Source organism: Pinus tabuliformis, chromosome 7 (genome assembly GCF_031772625.1).
Source record: "Pinus tabuliformis cultivar Carrire ecotype Pingquan chromosome 7, CPIR1, whole genome shotgun sequence".
NCBI classification, from domain to species: Eukaryota; Viridiplantae; Streptophyta; class Pinopsida; order Pinales; family Pinaceae; genus Pinus; species Pinus tabuliformis.
Genome location: NC_142293.1, coordinates 1,274,464,965 through 1,274,485,937, shown reverse-complemented (window position 1 = coordinate 1,274,485,937; position 20,973 = coordinate 1,274,464,965). Strand labels below are relative to the sequence as shown.

The window sequence follows — 20,973 nt, the reverse complement described above, 5'->3', positions numbered from 1 at the left end:
CCATGATATGTAGGCCATTAAGATGGAGAAAATTTTAAAGGCTCATGATGTTTGGGATTATCAAGATTGGATTTCCTAAACCTGAAGATGCCTCAGCAAAACAAGCCCTCACAAATGCATAGAGGGAGCAACTGAGGATAATAAAAAAGAAGAATTCACAAGCATTGCAACTTATCCAACAAGCAGTGGACAAAGTAGTATTGCAAAAAATTATGACCACATCTTCAACAACGATAGCATGGGATATTTTAACAATGAACTATGAAGGTATGGGCAAAGTCAGTATTGTTAAGTTGCAGAATACTAGGAAAGATTTTTAAAGTCTATAGATGAATAAACAAAGAACATCAATTCATTCATGAATTGGGTTTCGATGATTCTAAATCAATTAAAAATTTATGGCGATGACATTAAATATCAAACAGTGGTTGAAAAGGTCCTCAGATCTTTGTCTACTAAGTTTGATGTGATCATAGAAGCTATTGAAGAAGCCATGGATTTGGCATTGCTCATAGTTGATGAATTAATGGTATCACCTCTTTCCCATGAGGCAAGGATAGACATAAATAAGGGTTCCTCCTTAGAAACCACTTTTAAAATCTAGGTTTCTATCTCAAGAGACATAGGTCGAGGCAGGGGTAGATCAAAAGACAGAGGTCGAGGTGGAAGAAATGGTGGTTAGAGAGATAGTAGAGAAGAGAAAGAACAAGAAAGTGGAAGTAATAACAAAATATTCAACAATAATGAAAGAGTTGAAAAATCAAATGTGAGATGTTATTATTGAAATAAATTTGGTCACTATGCACGTGATTGCAGGAAGAGCATAACTAATCAAGGAAAGTAGAGATATAATGTAACTATTGAAAATAATGACTCCATGTTCCTAGCTTGCCATACCATGCATGAAACATTTGATAATGTTTGGTTATTACATAGTGGTTGCAATAACAATCAAGTTGTAAATATGGATGAATCTGTTAAGACAAAGGTAAAATTGGGGACTGAAAAGACTGTGGATGTAGACAATAAAGAAGTGGTCAACATTCTAACCAAGAATGAGGAGTCGAAGACAATTTCATAGGTATATTATGTTCTTGGTTTAAAACATAATATGATAAGTGTTGGTCAATTAACGCAAAAAGGATATAAAGTTATTTTGAGGGATAAGATTGTATTATGTATGACAAACCTCCAGGGAAGTGGTCAACAGAAAAGGTGCAAATGATGAGGAATAGACTCTTCCCTCATTAGAGAAATTTTGAGGCCAAAAATGGGCATCCTAAGGAATATTATAAAATAATAGTGGAAATAATGAAATAATATTAGATTACATCATGAAATTTTAGAGGGAAAAAAGAAAAAACTACCTTTTCAACTTATCTCCCTACGGTTTTACTCATAGAAAAGTTGAAAATATGAGTTGAAAATAAATTTTTGTAATAACCTGATTTTGTGTACAAGAAAAAGTTGAATGAAAAAGGAGAGATTGAAATATTTAAGGCAAGGCTTGTAGAAAAAGGGTTCACACAACAACAAGGAATAGACTTTGGAGAAACTTTTTCTCTGGTAGCCAGATTGGATATTGTAAGAGGAGTCTTGGTAACAACAACTCAGAATAAGTGGAAATTGTATCAGATGGATGTGAAATCAACTTTCTTGAATGACATTCTAGAAGAGGAAATCTATGTGTAGCAAACTCCACGTTATGAATTTGAAAGTCATGAAGATAAAGTGTACATATTGAAGAAAATGCTCTATGGACTCAAACAAGCTCTAAAAGCCTGGTGTAGTATAATTTATAGTTATATGATCAAGAATAGATTTAGTAGAAGCAATATTGAAACAACCCTTGTACACAAATGTAAATGAGCATGGTCAAATTTTGTTTGTCTATTCTTATATATATGACATGATTTATACTAATGATCTTGAACTAGATCAGTTTAAAGTAGAAATGAAGAAAGAACTTGAAATGAAAGATCTTGGTCTTATAAAATATTTTCTTGGCATAAAAATTGAACAATCAGAGAAAGGGAGTTTTATCTGTCAAATTAAATATGAAAAAAAATGTTAAAAAGATTGAGAATGGAAAATTTTAAGCCTGCTCCTACACCAGTAGCGATAGGTACAAAGTTAGGTAAGGATGATGATGCTTGACATGTCAATCCAACTCTGTTTGAAAGATTGGTTGGAAACCTTACGTATATGACAACTACAGGATCAGATATTATGCAAGGAGTTAGCCTGATTTCTAGATTTAAGGAGTCTCCAAAAGACTCACATTGGAAAGATGGCAAAAGGATTTTGAGATACATAGTAAGAGCTACAAATTGTGGCATATTATATGGAAGAACACAAAAGAAATATTTGGTTGGATATACTAATAGTGATTTTGCAGAAATTTTGGATGATAGGAGAAACATTTCTGGTTATGTGTTTCATCTTGTTTTAGGTGTGATATCATGGGCATCTAAGAAACAACCTATTGTGACACTTTCATTAGTAGAAGCAGAATACGTAGCAACAACATCAACAGCATGCCAAGTAATATGGTTACGAATACTTTTGGATGGACTTCAACAAAAACAAGAAGGATCAACAATAATCTATTGTGACAACACCTCAGCCATTGCACTATCGAAGCATAGTATGTTTAATAAAAAGAGAAAACATATTGATACAAGATATCATTTTATTAGAGAGCTTATGAGCAATGGAGAATTTTATCTAAAGTGTTGTAAATCAAGTGATCAATTGACTAATATCTTCACTAAGCTATTAGCAAAATATGTATTTGAGTTTCATAGAGGAAATTTAGGTGAATTGTCAGCCTAGCTAAGATTTAGACCAATAGGCATGTTTGAGTTGTGATGAGTTATGTCTTAGTTTAGTGGTCATAATTAAGAGGGAGAGTTAAAAATAACTAATTACTCTTGCTTGCAGTGCAGCCTAGATTAAGAGTGTGAGTTGATTTGAGTCACTATGAGTTAGTTCGAGTTTAGTCTATATTTAGAAAGTTCAAATTTAGCGTGAGTTTGCATGAGGAAGTTACGAGTTAGCTTTACTTGAGTCGTTAGTTAAAAAGCATAAATACCCTACATTTTGTTTAAGTATAATAAATCAAATTTGCATGATTAATAGAAAAGAACAACAACTGGTATTATTTGTGTGTGAATTTTAATGTTAATTTATGCCTTATCTTTTCTATTTTTTTAACATTATCATTGTTGGAAAATTGGATCGATCAATGTATATTAATCCCTTTTAATAATGTGATTGTTGTAGTTTAAAAATCATATAAAGTTATTAATAATTTAAATATTTTTATAAAGATATTGCCTAATATTATATAGTTATAATTTTAAAAGTTAGTAAAATTTGTCAAAATATAAACTATATAAATCTTTTGAGAATTTAAACATTTGCCAAACATTATATAATTGTCATTTTAAAAATTAGTAAAATTTACTAAAATTTATACACTTCAAAATAATTAAAATTCTTTAAAACTTCTTTTGCTTATTATAATCTAAAAAAATACTCCAAAACTAAACTATCAATTTAGCATTCTATATTGGGCGATATCTTGCATGGTTAGGATACATGATAGAATTGCCGTCTATTGTTTTTACAACAATTGTAAAAATCTTGACTATGGTAATATAATGCTTCTTCCAAAGAGAGAATCCCCTTTTTAAAAAAATATTGTACATACTAATTCACAAATTTTAATTCTCATAGGAAAAAAATAAAAATCATTTAAAAAAAACATCAAATATTCATAATTTAAACTCAATTTTGTTTCGCTCAATATCCATATTCAAAAAAATAACTGCGATGAATCGCAATGTCCTTAACATAACTCAATCTAATTATCATTTATTTAGCATCAAGGTCAATATTAGTAAACATTAATTGTAATTATAGTATTTTTTTATCATACACTTCTGATCATCGTTTTAAATACGAAGTATTCAAATACTAGTATTTTAATTATCAATTTTATTAGTAATAATTAATCCAATATGATGTCTACTTTATTTCATCTTAAAATTAAAATATTATAATTCTTATTAATTATATTAATAAGTGTAATAAAAATACTATCTAATAAATATTTATAAAAATGTTTTTTAGTTTTTATAAAATTAAAATTAAATTACACAAAGAGCAAGAAAGACATATTTGTTTTCTAAATTTATATGAATGTAAAAAATTAAAATAAAATAAATAACCACGGAAAAGACAAATTTGTTTCATGGTAGCGAAACGTATGAAAAACCCATATATTTAATAAATTAAATTAAAAATATATTAAATATAAATTATTTAAATTTAATAATAAAAGATTATAATGTATATCATATAAATTTTTTCTCCCGACATATAGAATAGGTGGTAGAATGATTGTATGGATAAGCTGAGTTCTCAACTGATATATAAATAATAATAAATTAAAAATGGAATCTTTAATATATATTTTTTGAATTTTCAGGCAGGAAGATTTTGCCATTTTATGAGTTGGAAGCTTTTTTGCCATTTTATGAGTTGGAAGCTCTTCTGGTTTAATTTCTTTAAAATCTAGCAAGAATTTATTGAAATTACAAATCTGATGGGTAATTTTTACACGATGAAAGTGCAATAGAGGTTTTTGTAGGTGCTGAATCCATATATAATCAAAAAACCATTTTAAATAACATAAATCAAGATTTCACCTTAAAAATTTTCGCTAATACATCAAAAAACCGAAAAATTACACTAAAAACAGCCTCTACATTATAGTATTCTTGAAATTGAAATTCAACTATCTAGACGTACGCCCAATACAGTCAAGGGCTACTTAAACTGCACACTCAAATACCAAAACAAAAAAAAGAGAAAGAAAGAGGAGGAGGACGACCTATCTAAACACATACATATAGATGCATCAAAGTACGAAGTTCATAGGCATCCTTGCAATCGCACGGCCGGAACTGCAAAGAGCTGGAAGCGTCGTGGCATCGTCACACCGTATGATTCACTCATATTCAACTCCTCCTGGATTTCATCTCTACATTCCAAACTCCAATTGAAGCATTGCAGCAGCCGGGCGAGCGCAAGACCGACTACTTCAAGTGCCAACTCCGTCCCCGGGCACCCTCTCCTGCCTGATCCGAAGGGGATGAGTTCAAAGTCCTGACCTCTCACATCTATATTTCTATCTCTTCCGCCCCGCATAAACCTCTCCGGCTTGAACGCCAAGGCGTTGTCACCCCATACATCTAGATCTCTCCCTATCGCCCACGCATTCACAATAAGCCTCGTTTTAGCAGGAATGCGGTATCCCGCCACACTGCACGCCTCCATTGATTCGTGGGGAAGCAGCAGTGGTACCGTTGAATGCAGTCTCAGCGTTTCCTTCACAACACATTGCAGGTACTCCAGACTCGACAAATCAGAAGGCTTAACTCGCCTATCTTTTCCCACAACCGACTCGATCTCTTCCTGTGCTTTCTTCATCACGGCAGGATTTCTAAACGCCTCAGACATTGCCCATTCTAAAGTAACTGCTGACGTATCCGTTCCAGCAGCCAACATGTCGAGAAGAAGGGCCTTTATGTCGTTCCTGCTGCTTACATTTATGTCCATCGTGTTGGCCACCCCACACATGTCGAGCAGCGCGTCTACAAAATCGTTTCCCCGATGACCGTTTCGCTTCCTTCGCTCTATGTGTTCATTGATAATCTCGTCGGCCAGCGCGTCGAAATCTCTGCGCAATTTCTTCATGCGCCCTCTGATGCCCTGCAAATCCAACCATCCAACACAAGGAATAAAATCTCCGATATCAAAAGCACCAACTACAGATGATAACTCCCGCACAAGTTCTGCCAATCCTTTCGTGCCCGCCAACTCATCCGACCCGTCAGCCGAACATTTGCTCCCCATCACCATTCTGCATATTATATTCGCCGTAAGGGACGAGAGCGCCTTGCTCACATTAACAGGCTTGCCTCCGTTCTCGCTTTCCCGCCAAATCGAGCGTATCATGGCAGACACCTCATCGTCTCGCACGGACTGGAAGGACTCGATTCTCCTGCCAGTCAGGAGTTCTAAGACGCAAATTTTTTTCATTTGCCGCCAATAATCTCCATACGGAGCCAACGCCACGTCTCTGAAATTGTAAGCTAAGTACTTCCCTGCCTCCGATGCGGGTCGGCTGGCAAAGAGCAGATCATGAGTTTTCAGAAACTGTTTGGCCATCTCAGGAGAAGAGACCACGACGGCAGGGACTGAACCAAGGCGCATAAGCATAAGAGGACCATATTTGTCGGCGAGGTCTTTCAGAACACGGTGAGGGAATTCTCCCAACATATGGAAGTTCCCGATGATGGGCAATGGAGATGGTCCTGGAGGCAGCTCCAGTACTTCTTGATTTCTTGTTCCGGCCTTCGCCTTCCAACGATATTTGCAGAAGAAGATGATGCCCGAAACGAATATCGTGATCAGTACTGCTGTGGCAGCCGATACCCATCTCGTAAGCGAGTTCTCTTCGGTGCCCATTTTCCGTGTCCATGAATGTCCGACTTTGTGGCCGATTTATGGAAGTACGGTTGAAGAGGATGGAGACAAGTAAATGAGTTGATGATGTCGAAGGGCTATCAACAATGGTATTTGTTGAAGCGAAGGCACGGCAGCTGTGTGCCTATCAACAATCTTTCCGTAAAAGACGCTGCCATATACCAGAGGCCTTTCACTGAAATCCACGTCTCTTCTGATTGTAACATCGTCGCCACGTAATGTTTTAAAAGTCGGACCTTTTTCACCCATATTTTCCGTGAGGGGAAATCATTTATACGGTAAATGCGGATGCACGGCAGAAAACGCAAAAAAATCTTATTTCCAACCTCATGAAAAATATATATATATATAAAAGATAGTTTAATAATATTATTTTATATAATTAAATATTAATTAAATTTATTTATTAGGTTCATACAGGAACGAAATAGAGTTTTTTGAATTTTAAGTTAATTATTATTAATTAAATCGTGGAGATTCAATTTCTTTAGAATATTTAAAAATATTTTTAGTAATTTACATAAACCATAAATGATTTTCTTTTTATTTAAATTAATTAAATAAAAATAATGTCATATGAATAAGTGTCCTATGAAATAACTTATGGTTTTTTGAGTAAGTGGTATTAAAAAGTCATGATATTGGTCCAACAAAACTTATTTAAGATTAAAATCACCATAGTAAAATGAGGATGAATGTCCATTATTAAAAATCTTATTACATATTTTTTTAATGTATAAATATTTAATTATATATTGATTTTTTTATAATAATAATAATTTTGTTTATTTTAATGATTTTTTTTAATTTTAATAAAGTAAAATGTATTATAAATAAAGGTTTTGATAAAATGATGTCTATTCTTACTTATATTTTTATTTTATTTTTTAATAATAGCAAAAATATAAAAACAAATTATACACATTAAAATTAAAAAATAATTAAATATTATTATATTTACTTTTAGTTATGATGATTTATAATAGATTTAAATTTGTTTTATTCAAATTTACTAATACTTTATAATTAATTGAGATTTATCCTATTTAAATTTATTAAGTATTTCATGATTGATTTAGATTTATCTGTGTTCAAAAAATGAAATCTTTTGAAATGTAAATCACTTCCCGAAAATTATTCAAATTCTATAAGCCATACGCTAGTCTCAAGCTAGGAACCTCCCCCCAATCTCAATGCTGGATTACTATGAAAAAAGGCAAAAAAATTGCATCCATGTAGAACGCTTAATACCTGAAGTCAAGAAATCGGGAAGGTGAATTTTCCAAACTTGGAATGAAGAAGGCATTGGACATTATGAGATTATGTCAATCCCATAAGCTTAATTGCAAAGCTTTTGCACAGATCTAGCCACCCCGGAATGCTATTTTATTTGTTATCATTACCTTCCTTGTGGCAACTAGACAATCAATCTATGCTTTGGGGATCTTCTCATGTTAGGGTTTTATTTGTTTTTTATTTTTGTTTTATTAGAAATTGTAATTTAGTTAAAATTAAAGAATTAGCTCATTGAGTGTTGAGTGTTGAGTTAAGTCGACTGATGGATAAAGAGTTAATTGCAGTTTATATTTAGAGTGTAAGTTAACTGAGTTAAGTATGTGCATGTCAAAATCAGAGTTAAGTGCAGTTTATATTTAGAGTGTAAGTTAACTGAGTTAAGTATGTGCATGTCAAAATATTTTAAGTTAGTCGCTAATTGGAAAAAATTAAGTTAAATACACTTCACCAAATTGAATGTATATATCAAATTTTGTGTGATCAATAGAAAACCTACAATTAATATATTGCAATTAGTATATTTTAAACAACACAACAATACAATGAATCTTCTGCCTTTCCAACGAAAACCTACAATTAATATGTTGCAATTAGTATATTTTAGACAACACAACAATACAATGAATCTTCTGCCTTTCCAACACAACACAACAATATACAATGAATCTTCTGCCTTTCCAACACAACACAACAATAGCAACTAGACAATCAATCTTCTATGCTTTGAGGACCTTATCATGTTGGGTTTTATTTGCTCCTGCTTTTGTCTTTGCGCTTGTTGGCTCTGCTCCGGTTGGTTCTTCTTCAAGTTCTTTACCACCTATGCCTTTGTTTCTGCCGCTCCCCTTTCTTTGGTCGAACGGCCTATCGACTTCTGCACACATCCAATTTTAACACTCCCCGGAAACCGTGACACCTAAACTCTACGCCTCTTTACCGGCCTAATCTATGTACTTTTGTTAAGTTTTCTCACAATCTAATATTAATTTTTTAATACAAGTACAAAGAAGATAGTGTAGTATTTAAAAGTTTAGTTTTAACAATTTTATTTTTAATCTAAAATGATGAAGATAATATATTACTTAGATTTTCCATGTGATTTTCGCCTAAATCTTTCTCTAACATAATATATTACTTATGTTAATTTTTCCCTTGCAATAAAATATTAACTTTTTATACATTGAAGATAGTGTAGTATTAAAAAAACATGAATAAATCTATCACTAAATTGAATTAAGATAGCCGTTGTATAAAAACATGAATCAGTTTATCATTTTTTCATTTAGTTATTTGTTTAATATTTATTGTTTTATTGTAATAAAATATATTTTTTCAATTTAGATGTGTTTATGTCAATTTGATTTTTTTTTTTTGTTTTTTAATTCAAGAAAATGTGTCTGAAGCAACTCTCACGCATACATAGCCTTGCTCGATATTAGACAACAAAAATTGTGGGGACCAAACCTCCACATGCAGTTGTTGGACCACAACCTTAGGACTTAGAAGACCATGCAATTGCCTAGTCAATGCCTAGTCACTATCACATGTGATCCTACATGGTAGTCCTTACAAAAGAGAAACATAATATAAATACTAAGTGATAAAGATAGAAAGATAACTTGAATTGTTCAAACCACAACTAATATGTGTTATACATATGAGTCCCAACAATTTCCATCCATGTTAGGTACTTAAGTACAAACATCTATGCAAAAGCGACTATATCAAAATGTGAGGTAAAGATGGAAAACTCAATGGGAATAAATTGCAACCTCTCCCGCCCCCAAAATCAATAGAATGTGATGCAAATAGTTCAGTTGTCATGCAACCATGTTCTTAACCCCTAAAAGGCCTCTCAAACATGTGAATTTTTTCTCAATGAATTTCTTGGTGAATGTGTCTACAATTTCTTTGAAGAAGGACAATACTAAAAATCAATAGCTCCATCATAGATCTACCCCTTGATAAAGTGCATGTATACCTCAATGTGTTTATCCCATTGTCGTTGTACTGGATCTTTATAGAACTTGAGTGTAACAACCAATTATGTGAGATAGCGTTGCAACCATATAGCCTAACTAGTAGTATTCATTTCAACCATGTACCTCTCCTCTACTGGAGATAAAATAATAGTTTATTTCTTTTTTCTTAACCAACTTATTGGACTAGATCTAAGGTACGGAAGATATCCTAAGGTGGATTCGTGATCTGTGGCATTTCCAACCCCATCTGAATTTATGTATCCAACAGTATATAAAGATGACCTTGTTGCATATTTTATACCAAAACTAGTAGTCCCATTAACATATCTGAGAATCCACATTACTACCTTCGAGTGTAGCTTATGTTTCTCTTATATATAGCTAGAATTTGCTCCAACTACATTGTGGATGTTAGGATAAGAGTGAGGTACATAACACTCCAAGTATTTGCTAATACCTAGTAGAGTCAACCAAAGTTGTAGTACCACCATCTTCTAGCTTAACCTCTAATAGGAAGGGGTTAGAGTTATCTTGAAATTAGTCATTAGAAACCTATCATAGATGTCTCTAGCATACTTGGAATATGCTAAATTGATTCCCAAATTAGCTTAGTTGATTCCAAGACTAAGGAAGTAATGTAACATTAAACCTTTTAGGAAAAGAAGACTTCACTGCAATTGATACGAATTTATGTAGGAGCGCAACATAATACAAATGTAAACATAAACACAGAGATGCAGCAGAAATAAATCTTCATTTCATTAATATCAAAGAACTGAAAGATGCTTACAAACAAAATGGAAATAAACTAGCTCAGGCGATGGTAGCTTATCTATGAGAAGAGATGTGGCGGCTACATACCTCTTAATTGTGTTAGAATGAGCCTCAAGGGCCTTTTTATTATTGAACAACAAAGGGAAACCCTAAACAACCAAAAACCTAACCCTAGGAGATGGAACACCAAAAGTTGTGGGCCCCGTTGGGCTTAATTGGGCAACAAACTTCTCAGAGTCGTAATTTGGTCATATGATATATGTTTGGCACATACAATTCTCGTTGGAAATATCTCTCTTAGTACTACATGATTTGCGACAGGCCCCTACCTATGGATATGGGACTACTGCAGACCTCAAAAACACACCGTTCAGGGGATTAAAAAAGCTCCGGAAGTTTAGGGCCCAAAAAACTGCTTAAAATTGTAAATGGTGTTATAACCAAGGAAACTGATGAAATCGACTGGAGGTCTAGGTGGATTTGGTGGGTGGCCACCAACATCCACCTGGATTAGCAGTGATGGAAGAGGTTGAACTCCTTGTAATGAATAATTCTCCTACATATAGAACTAGCAGCAAAAGAGAATCAATAAGCATCAGCATATACACATTAATAACTAATTTGTTTCTAAGAAAACCTGGGAGGGAAGATAATTATTCATTTTTTTGTACCAAGCCTATGGTGCATGCTTAAATCCATATAGTTAATTGCTCAATCTGCATACTAATGACAAATATTTCACATATCTTTGTGGTTTCTCCATATATATATTCTCATTAATATCCATATCATAAATATTTTTTCATATCAATGTGGTGTACATCACACTTTCTAGTTTTTGTAATAACTAGAGAAAACTGAATGGATCCCATCTTAGCTACTAGTGCAAAAGTCTTCTCATAATTAATGCATTGTACCTGTGAGAAGCCCTTATCTACTGACCATTATTTATACATTTTAATCATCCCTAAGCATCCATTTTGGTCCTAAAATTCCACATAGATAAAACAAGTTTCCTATTGGGTGGAAGAGGAACCAAATCTCATGTGTTGTTCTCCATTGAGGAATTGATATCCTCCATCATTGCATCTTGTAAGAGGTTATCTTCAACCTGTACATAATTATGAGGGTATGATCTAAGTACCGTATAACAATTAATAGTAAACAAGGGCTTCTTTGCAACAGGATCTTGTGGAAGGTCCACAAATTGTGATTTGGTTCTCCATGGATTGGTAGGATCACCCATTGGTTCACAAAGTTCCTAAAATGTCTACTCTACCCATTGAGGTCTACAATTATTAGAAATATAATTTTTTTAATTATGAGTATAAATTTAATATGATAATGTCTCTTTCGGATCTATGATCAAAACTGGTGGCGATGAAGTAGTAGAATGCTCTAGAGGTATCTCCAAGGGCTCTTCTTCAAACTGGACACTCCTATATAAAAATAAAGTATCCACAAAATAATATGAAAACCTATATCCCTTCACTCCTTCTAGATATCCTATAAACATACACTCTGTACACTGAGGTTCCATGGCCTTCTTCCTATTAGAAGAGACCCCAACCCATACATGGGAATAAAAACTTATGAAGTAACATATCATCTTTTCCTTGTCAATGCCTTATAAGGATTTATTCCCTTTACTAATTTATTAGGAATCATTTTGTGCATATATGATGAAAATTTGATAGCCTCAACCTACTATTTAGGAGGAAGTGGTCTAGCTTGCAACATACTATTAACCATCTCTTTTAATGTATTATTCTTTCTCTCTATTGCTCCATTATGTTGTGGAGCGTATGGTACTATATATTGGAACTCTATAATTGATTTTAAATAAATATTCTCAACATATTTATTAAGATACTCTCCTCCATTATCTGTATGGAGCTTCTTGATCTTTTTCTCTATTTGGTTGTCAAAATGTTGGTTAAATCCTTAAGGTTTTTAAAGTCTTAAAAATTAAGCTTCAAAAAATACACCCATGTAAACATTAACCAATCATAAATAAATTTGAGCACTTATATTGATTTACTTATGGATGGGTGAGGGAAAGCACCTGGAATGCCATTTTTTTCCAACTCTAGGAGTGAAGATGTTCTCCAAGCTTTACCTATGTTAAAATTTTCCTCCTTTCTTACTTAGCTACTGCAAATAAATATAAGTTAGATGACTAAGACTCTAATGCCACACACTTAATTCCTCATCTGCATAGGTAAGAGGAGAAAAAAAAATATAATTTTGGAATGAAATGAGAGAAAGAATACAACCTAGAATGGTGGTCAACCTCAACAATGCTACATTGGATCCATATTTCATCTAAAAATAAGACATTGAATCCAAAGTGAATTCAACTCTCTTGCATGAATTTGAGTGTGTAATTTGTTAAATGGAGAGAATATTTATGGAGTTCTTAGGAACGTGAAGCACATTGAAATATCGCTTAACCAAGGTCTACTTCTCCTTCCTTAGCAATATTAATAGGAGAATCATTTCCCATCAAAATGGGGGGTCCACTATGAGATTCCATGTATGAGAAATGAAGTCATATGATGAGTGGCTCTGGAATAAAGAATCTAAGTGTTGACAGAAGAGTTATAGAAATAAAACAATTACCCTTATATTTTTCTTATGGTGCCTTTCCCATTGCTTCTTCTTGGCATGATATAGGATGTAGTCCTCAAGGTGATGATGGTGGAGGGCTTGTGCCATGACGTCAATTGTCTTCTTCATGCATGCTCTATTGGGGTACATTGCACTAAATATTTCATGAGGACATCATCAAGACCTACACTTTGTTCACCATTAAGCCCTCTTCTAGACATTATTAGGGGCACATATGACCACTTTTCATTCACTACTAGACATTCCCTATTATTTGGCTTTTTTCTATTTTTTTAGTTGTCTATTTTTAATAGGGAGCATCACTTAAGATGACATGTGGTGCTAAATGCATATTGGTTGCAGATAAAATGGATATTTCCATTCTTTTAACTCTTAATACCTCATGCATAATAATTTCTAGAGTGAATATGCACATTCTCTCTACTTTGTAGCAATTAACCACCATTTTTCTCTCTTCTCCCTTTTGAGTTGAATTTTAGTCCTACTTTTGAGTTTAACTGAGTTTAATTAGTTTGTATTTTGCATGTGATATTTATTAATTACTTTTAATTAATTTATAACTCTACTTATTTTTGGTTGACTTTGTTTGAGCATATTATGGTAATTTTGGGTCTCCCAATCTAATTTTGGCTCATTTTCCAGCTAGGAAAAGTGTTTTTGAGTTATACTAAGTACATGTATATGGAACCTCAACCTAATTCAAGTTCGTTAGCCTTGTAGATAATCTCTATATTGTATTCATGTTCAACAATAATATATCATTAGATTATATGAGTAATTCAAATTGCCTCTATGGTTAATTAGTCAATTTATCAAAAAAATTATTCTCTTTTCTTTCTTATTTTGCAAGTAGCTAGTCTAGTACTTTTTGACACTTAGGTCATGTGATTTTACTTAGAATATAACATGCACTCCCTAGATGAAATCCTTTTATGCATTATGTGTATGTTTTTCTCTCCTTTTTGGACTTTCCTCCCTTGGAATTTGAGATCTCCTCAATGGGATTTTATTTTCTTTTTTTCTTATGATCTAGTTCTTTCTTGCCCTTTTTTTCCTGCTTGTTCTTCTTTTTATTTTTATGCACTACCAGAGAATGGGCCTTAGGGGAATTTAGATTCCCCATATGAATGGTAATTTTTTTCTCATGAATAGTTGATTCTATGAAGTTATTCATAACATGTGTCTTCCTTTATTTACCCATTCAAACTTTAGTAATATGGAAAGAATAAAAAAATACTAAACACTTGGGCACTAGCTTTGAAAGACTTAAAAGAATAATTTGTTCCTCCTTTTTATCAGTGCTGCAAGATTTTGTTCAATAAACAAAAGTCTTAGACCAAAGAATAAGTCATGTAGGGTCTCAAAGTTACCTGGGCTCAAATATGTGATCTCATTTTCTAGTTAATGTCCTCTGAACTCATACAAAATTCCAAATAAACCCTCCAATTTGGCCCATACTTCATTGGGAGTTAATAAGAATAAAGATGAAAGTGTAAGTCTACAAAAATTTTCAAGCAAAGGATCCCATAGAAATAATCCATTTTGTTGAATTACTTCACCTTCTCTATGATTGAATTGGGTCTATTTTTATCCCTTAGTGATTCTGTAAAGTCCCTCAATGTACAATAGTTGTAGGAACTTGGACTTATAACTGAAGTAGTTAAATGGAGTAATAATCAAAATGACGGTGAGTGCATCCATCATCTTTTGCTATTCAGTCCTTATTGATGTACAATAATTATGAGTATAATTCTCATGAACTCCTTGAATGCTCTAAAACCATATTATATTTTAAGTATAAGTTCAAGATATAATTGTGATATAATAACTACACTAATAATTGCAAGAAAAAAGATGGAAATGAGAATGGAATAACATTCAAATACAATAAGTAGCTAAAATACAAATTCACATTCACTTATATTACTTTGCTTGACTTGAATACAATTAAATAGCACTCTCATAGAGAGAATTAACATGCACTAAGTGTGGATCCTTGAACATACAACTAATACATAACCAACTCCATGTGAGTTCCAATTAACTAGGCAAAAAATGGAGTTGTAGAATCTAAAATAAAGTTCAAGTCAATAATATAGTATGATAATTATAAGTTGAGTCATAAATAAGTGAGAGCTCCTCACTCAATAACTCAAGAATAACTCCAAGTGTAGCACTATAAGTCAAAGGATATATATATATATATATATATATATATATATATATTTTAAATAAAGGGATAAGGAGATAAATTTTTCCTCCAAAATAGGAAGGAAGTGTGCATTGGTGGAAAAGGTGGGTCGACAATAGGAAGTGCACATTAATGGACAATAAAAGGCCACATCATTGCTCAATCATTTCCATGTGTCATCCTACATGGTAACCCCATGTAAAAGAAAACATACTATAAATAATAAGTGTTAACAATAGAAATATCACCTAAAAGTTAGAAAATGTAGTGCAGGCTAGGTTAGGAAATTTGCATGTCACAACAAAAAAATATCCCCTTTGTATATTTTCTTATACATGTTGTTGTGGACAAATCCTATTATTCCATTTTCCAAAGTAAATTATGGACTCTAATGGTTGTTTGATATGAACTCTAATAGTTGGAACTTTTGCTCTACTTCCTCTTGAGCGATGGCCCTTTAAGCTCTTGGAAAACATCCTTGTATGCTTGTAGCAACTCTTCTAGGTTTTATTTCTATTTCTTGATACACCCCTTAAAGGATGACTTCTCTCTCATTGACTCTTATACAAACTGATTTTCTTTTAAAAAGAATAAAACATACTTATTACTAGAACTAATCATTTTTTTGACTTCGTTGGAACTTACTGACAAAATTTTGGACTTTCCCTTTTGTGCATTTATGGTGAAGGATTTTCCATCCTTGATGAGGTGGTACTAGTTGGATATAAGAATATTTCATCCTGCATGTACATATAGGAACTTCCAATCACCATTCCACATACATGAAGGGGAACTACATTTAGTTTTGCTTCATTAATAAAATCAACACTAATAGAAAATCTATTTTTTCACTATTTGGTAACATTTATTCCTACATCTCAATGGATATGGGCTTGGATGATCACAAAATTCCAATCCCAATTTTTTTACCAACTCTACTGTAATGAGATTCGCCTATCATCCTAATTCAAACATGGCATTAATCTTTGTCTTTTTGACCTATATCATTATAGGGAAGAGTCTAGTATTTTCATTCTCTTCTTGTTACTGAAGGCTACTCAAATTAACCTTATTTTTCATTAATATATAGATGATATTCTCATCCATGTCTAAGCTACCTTCAATGTGGTTACTCAAATCATTGGCCATGAGGTTCTTCTTGTTTGCATCTTTCTTTCTATTTTTTTTTATTAAGCTTTGGATGTAATTTCCAACACTTCTCTTATGTATGACCATCAACATTACAATGGTTTATGGATGTTTGCACTGGTGTATTATGGTTGTTGTATTTTTACCTTTTCCCCCTTTTCACTTCTTAGTTCCGCTTCTTAGAAGTGTCGTGGTGCTCCTTCTACTTTGATGCACTTGATTTTCCTTTCTTTTGACTTATTTTCTCCAAGTGTTGTGCCTATACACATGTCTCGTCCACCAATATAAGTTTGAACAACATCACTTGCTTGCACATAAATTATGTATACCCGTAGCTATTTTAGAAATATGTGGATTATTTAGAATCATACCCAACTTATATAATATAATGTTTATCATATGAATTATTTATCTACTATATATATATATATATATATATATATATATATATATATATATATATATATATATATATATATATATATATAATGTAGTAGAATGATTGAATGGAAAGGCTTCTTTTAGTTTTTTTGGATTTGGAACTTTCACTTTATAAAGGAGAAAGAGCTTGCCATATATGTTATGGTATTGTTGAAATTCAAGTAGAATGATTAAATGGATAGGCTTCTTTCAATTTTTTTGGATTTGGAACTTTGACTTTATAACGGAGAAAGAGTTTTCCATTTATGTTATGGTATTGTTGAAATTCAACTTTTTAAGCAAGGCCTATATATTATATAGACTTTCCAGCTGTTAGATCATGATTTTGTTATTCATGGTTCTACCAAAAGTGCAGAGTTGTTTCTCATGCTCATAAAACCTTAAGCACCTTTAGTAGAACCATGAGCTATGGAGGAAACCAATATTTTTGGAGCTATAGCTCCATTAATGCACCGGGGAAGTATATGCTAGCCCTTGGATTTTGTACTTGCCTAAATCCAAAGGTTGACATATATTGCCCAGTGCATTAATGGAGTTATAGCTCTAGAAATATTGATAGCCAGATATGGACTGTGATTTGATAGAACACATTTAAAATAATAGATCATATTTAAGGAATTGTCGGTGGATCTCTGAAGATCCCTAGGTCACTGTTTTACATGATGTTGGAAAAAACAACATCACAGTCATTTTGAGTGCTATACAGAGCCACTCTCCTATCAGGGACAAGGTTAATTTGTTTGGTCGGGGGGATGGGGAGGGTGGAAACTCCTATTCTAGCATTCATGGGCCACTAATAGATAGTAATGACTCTATCAAGGGTATCGAACAATCACCTTTGTCTCTGGATAGGGAATTGATTGACCTATCTTAGTCAAAGTCGATTATTATGGAAGCGTTAATGATTAAGAAGTTATTTTTTAACTCTGGTGATGCTCCCATTCTCTCTTCTGTCCATCGAAATGTCACTTATAGGAAGAAGAATTCTCAAAATTATAAAAAAAATCACTTCTTTCTCACAAAATTTTATGGGTCTACAAAAGGTTTTGGTAGAGGAGTCTTATACTCTTCCATTTGGGGATCCTCGATTTAATTCAGGTGACTTGATGCTTTCTAAATGCTCTAATTTTCAGGTCCTTAGGGGGGAGATGCATGTTGGACAGGGTTCCCCATGATCATTCTCTCTTTTAATATTCGAGGCTTGGGAGCTTCCCACAAAATCTCCTCCCTAAAGGAACTCATATGGAGTCAACATCCATCGATGGTATTATTATAGGAGACTTTGGTCTCAAGAGAGTTATCATGGGATTCATTACAGAAGATTTATCGAAATCGGTATATTTGTGCTTCTAGTGTGTATGGGCTACTTGGTGGCCTGGTTGTTTTATGGTATCCATCAAAAATTAAACTGGAAGCCTATCTTACATGCGCAGGTATCATCCTTTCTGGATATTTAATGGGATCTCAGACTAGGATTCAGATCATTAACAATTATGCTCCATATAAAGGCCATAAATTCTACTAGGACCACATCATAAAGTGGAGGATTCTTGACATTAGCTCTGTGATAGTGGTCAAAGATTTGAACTTCTCCCTAGGAAAATATGAGGTTTGGGGAGATAATGCTTTTGTTGACCCTCTTGATTCATATTTTTGTGGAATCATTGTTTCACACAATTTGCAGGATATTTGTACTAATCCCATTGCATCGACCTGGCGTAATGGTCACATAGGAGTTGCTGGTATTTCCAAATGTCTGGGTCATTTTTTGGTGGATGCACATCTAGCGGGGTGGATGTTCATCTCAGGTCACCAACCTATTACTCTATCATGGGATGGGTTGGCTTCCCACAGAGCCTATCCTTTTAAATTCAACCACGCTTGGTTGAAGGATAATTATTTTATAGATTTGGTTCATAGATGTTGATCTACCCATATTGGCTATCCGAATATGGGGTCTCTCGTTCGAGTGGGTAAAAAATTGAGAACATTGAAACACATTGTATGCACATGGGAAGGGGGTAAGAAGAGGGCACAAAGGAAGGAACTCAGAGATATTGAAGAATTACAGAACCAATTGTCAGAAACTAATGATCCTGAATATTTTTCTAAGATATACAAGAGGTAATTGCTAGAGTTGGAAGTATGAAAAATATAGATTCTTCTTATAAGAGAAGAGGAATGACAATTGAAAAGCAGGATCATGTGGGTAGCAGCTAGCAACAAAAACACCAAGTTTTTTCATAGACATGCAACATATAGGAGGAAGAAGAATGAAATTTGGGACACGAGGGATGATGATGACAACTATTTTTCCACTCAATCAAAATTGGAATTTTCCACCAGTAACCATTTTAGGAATCTTTTTCAAAAAGGGACCAAGATTTTGCAACACAAAGGTTATTCTTAAACCAGTTTCCGACGATGTTCTTCGACATAGAAAATCAACATCTGGGGAGACTGGACATGATGGAGGATATGGAGGGGGTCCTACATTCTAGTACCGAGGACAAAAGTCCTGGACCTGATGAGTAGGGAGTGGAACTTTTCATACACTTCAAGGAACTGATGGGGACAAAGATTATGGTGGCCGCAGAGGAATCTAAGATTAATGTAATCATTTCAGGTGCAATCAACACATCCTTTATTTCCCTAATCCATAAAAAGGACCATCCCTCCACTTTTTCTAATTACCGGCCTATCTCCTTGTGTAATGCGATTTAAAAATTAACAAAATCATTGCAAATAGACTTAAATCTACTTTCTCTATTCATATCTCTTCAGAGAAGTTTGGTTTTGTGGATAACCAGTTGATACAGGATGTGATAGCTATTACTCAAGGATGTTTACATTCCATTAAGACTCAAAACAAAAAAGCAAGTCCTATGAAGATTGATCTTAAAAAGGCATATGATTGCATTGATTTGGAATACCTGCACTTGGATCTATACAAGATTGGCATAAATCATCAGAATGTAAAGTGAATAATGGCTTGTGTGGAGACTGCAAATTTTGTTGTTATCATAAATGGGTTCCTTTCCTCCTCCTTCAAATATTCAAGAGGACTTCGCAAGGGGTGTGCCTTATCACCACTACTATTCATATTAGTTATGGACGGCCTTAGCTGGAAAATTACATAAGCTAGAAGCCAAGGTTTCATTAAATGGATTAATGTTATGGGCAACATATACATTTCCCACTCTATGTTTGTGGATGATCTGCATTTTGGGGGTCAAAATAATATTGAGGAATGGAGGTAGTTTCATGAGACTAGTTGCTTTTGGTGAGGCTACAAGCATGTATATGAACATAGGAAAATCTACATTGATTGTTGACCCACAGGATCCAGCAGTAAGTATGGAGATTTTCCAACTATTTAAGATTGAAATGATTGAGATAGACCATGGATTTAGGTATCTCGGTTATTAATTGAAACCAAATAAGTATGGGAATAAAGATTGGGAGTGGCTCCTCCAAAAATTCGAGAACTTTTTTTCAATTTGGAATTACGAGTGGCTATCACTTGGGGGTAGACTCACCCTTATCAAATATGATCTACGGAACATGGTGTTTTATTGGGTGCATTTATACATCCTTCCAAAGGAAATCATTCATAAAATTGACATGATTATGGTCTGGTTCCTTTGGGCGGGAAATAATTTAGGGAGGAAATATCATCTGGCCCGACTAACCACCATTTCTTGACCCATACAAAGTGGTGGATGGGGTATAATGGACACTAAATGCTTTAGTCACTCTCTGGTCATCATATCCCTTTGGAGAGCTCTTTATGGTAGTACTATCTGGAAAACAATTATGAAAGGGAAATACCTGTGTCATAAGGACGCCACACAATGGATTAGAGAAGGGGCACTGGAGTCTAAGAATGCATCATATATATGGTGTAGCATGATGAAAAATATTCATTGGCTTCTTACAGGAATGAGATGG

The 20,973-nt window shown here is 33.5% G+C and overlaps 1 pseudogene; it reads right to left on the bottom strand.

Annotated features, from left to right (window-relative positions):
* Window positions 1–4,709: 4,709 nt before the first annotated feature.
* On the bottom strand, window positions 4,710–6,564 carry LOC149252120 (cytochrome P450 750A1 pseudogene; annotated as a pseudogene).
* Window positions 6,565–20,973: the final 14,409 nt, after the last annotated feature.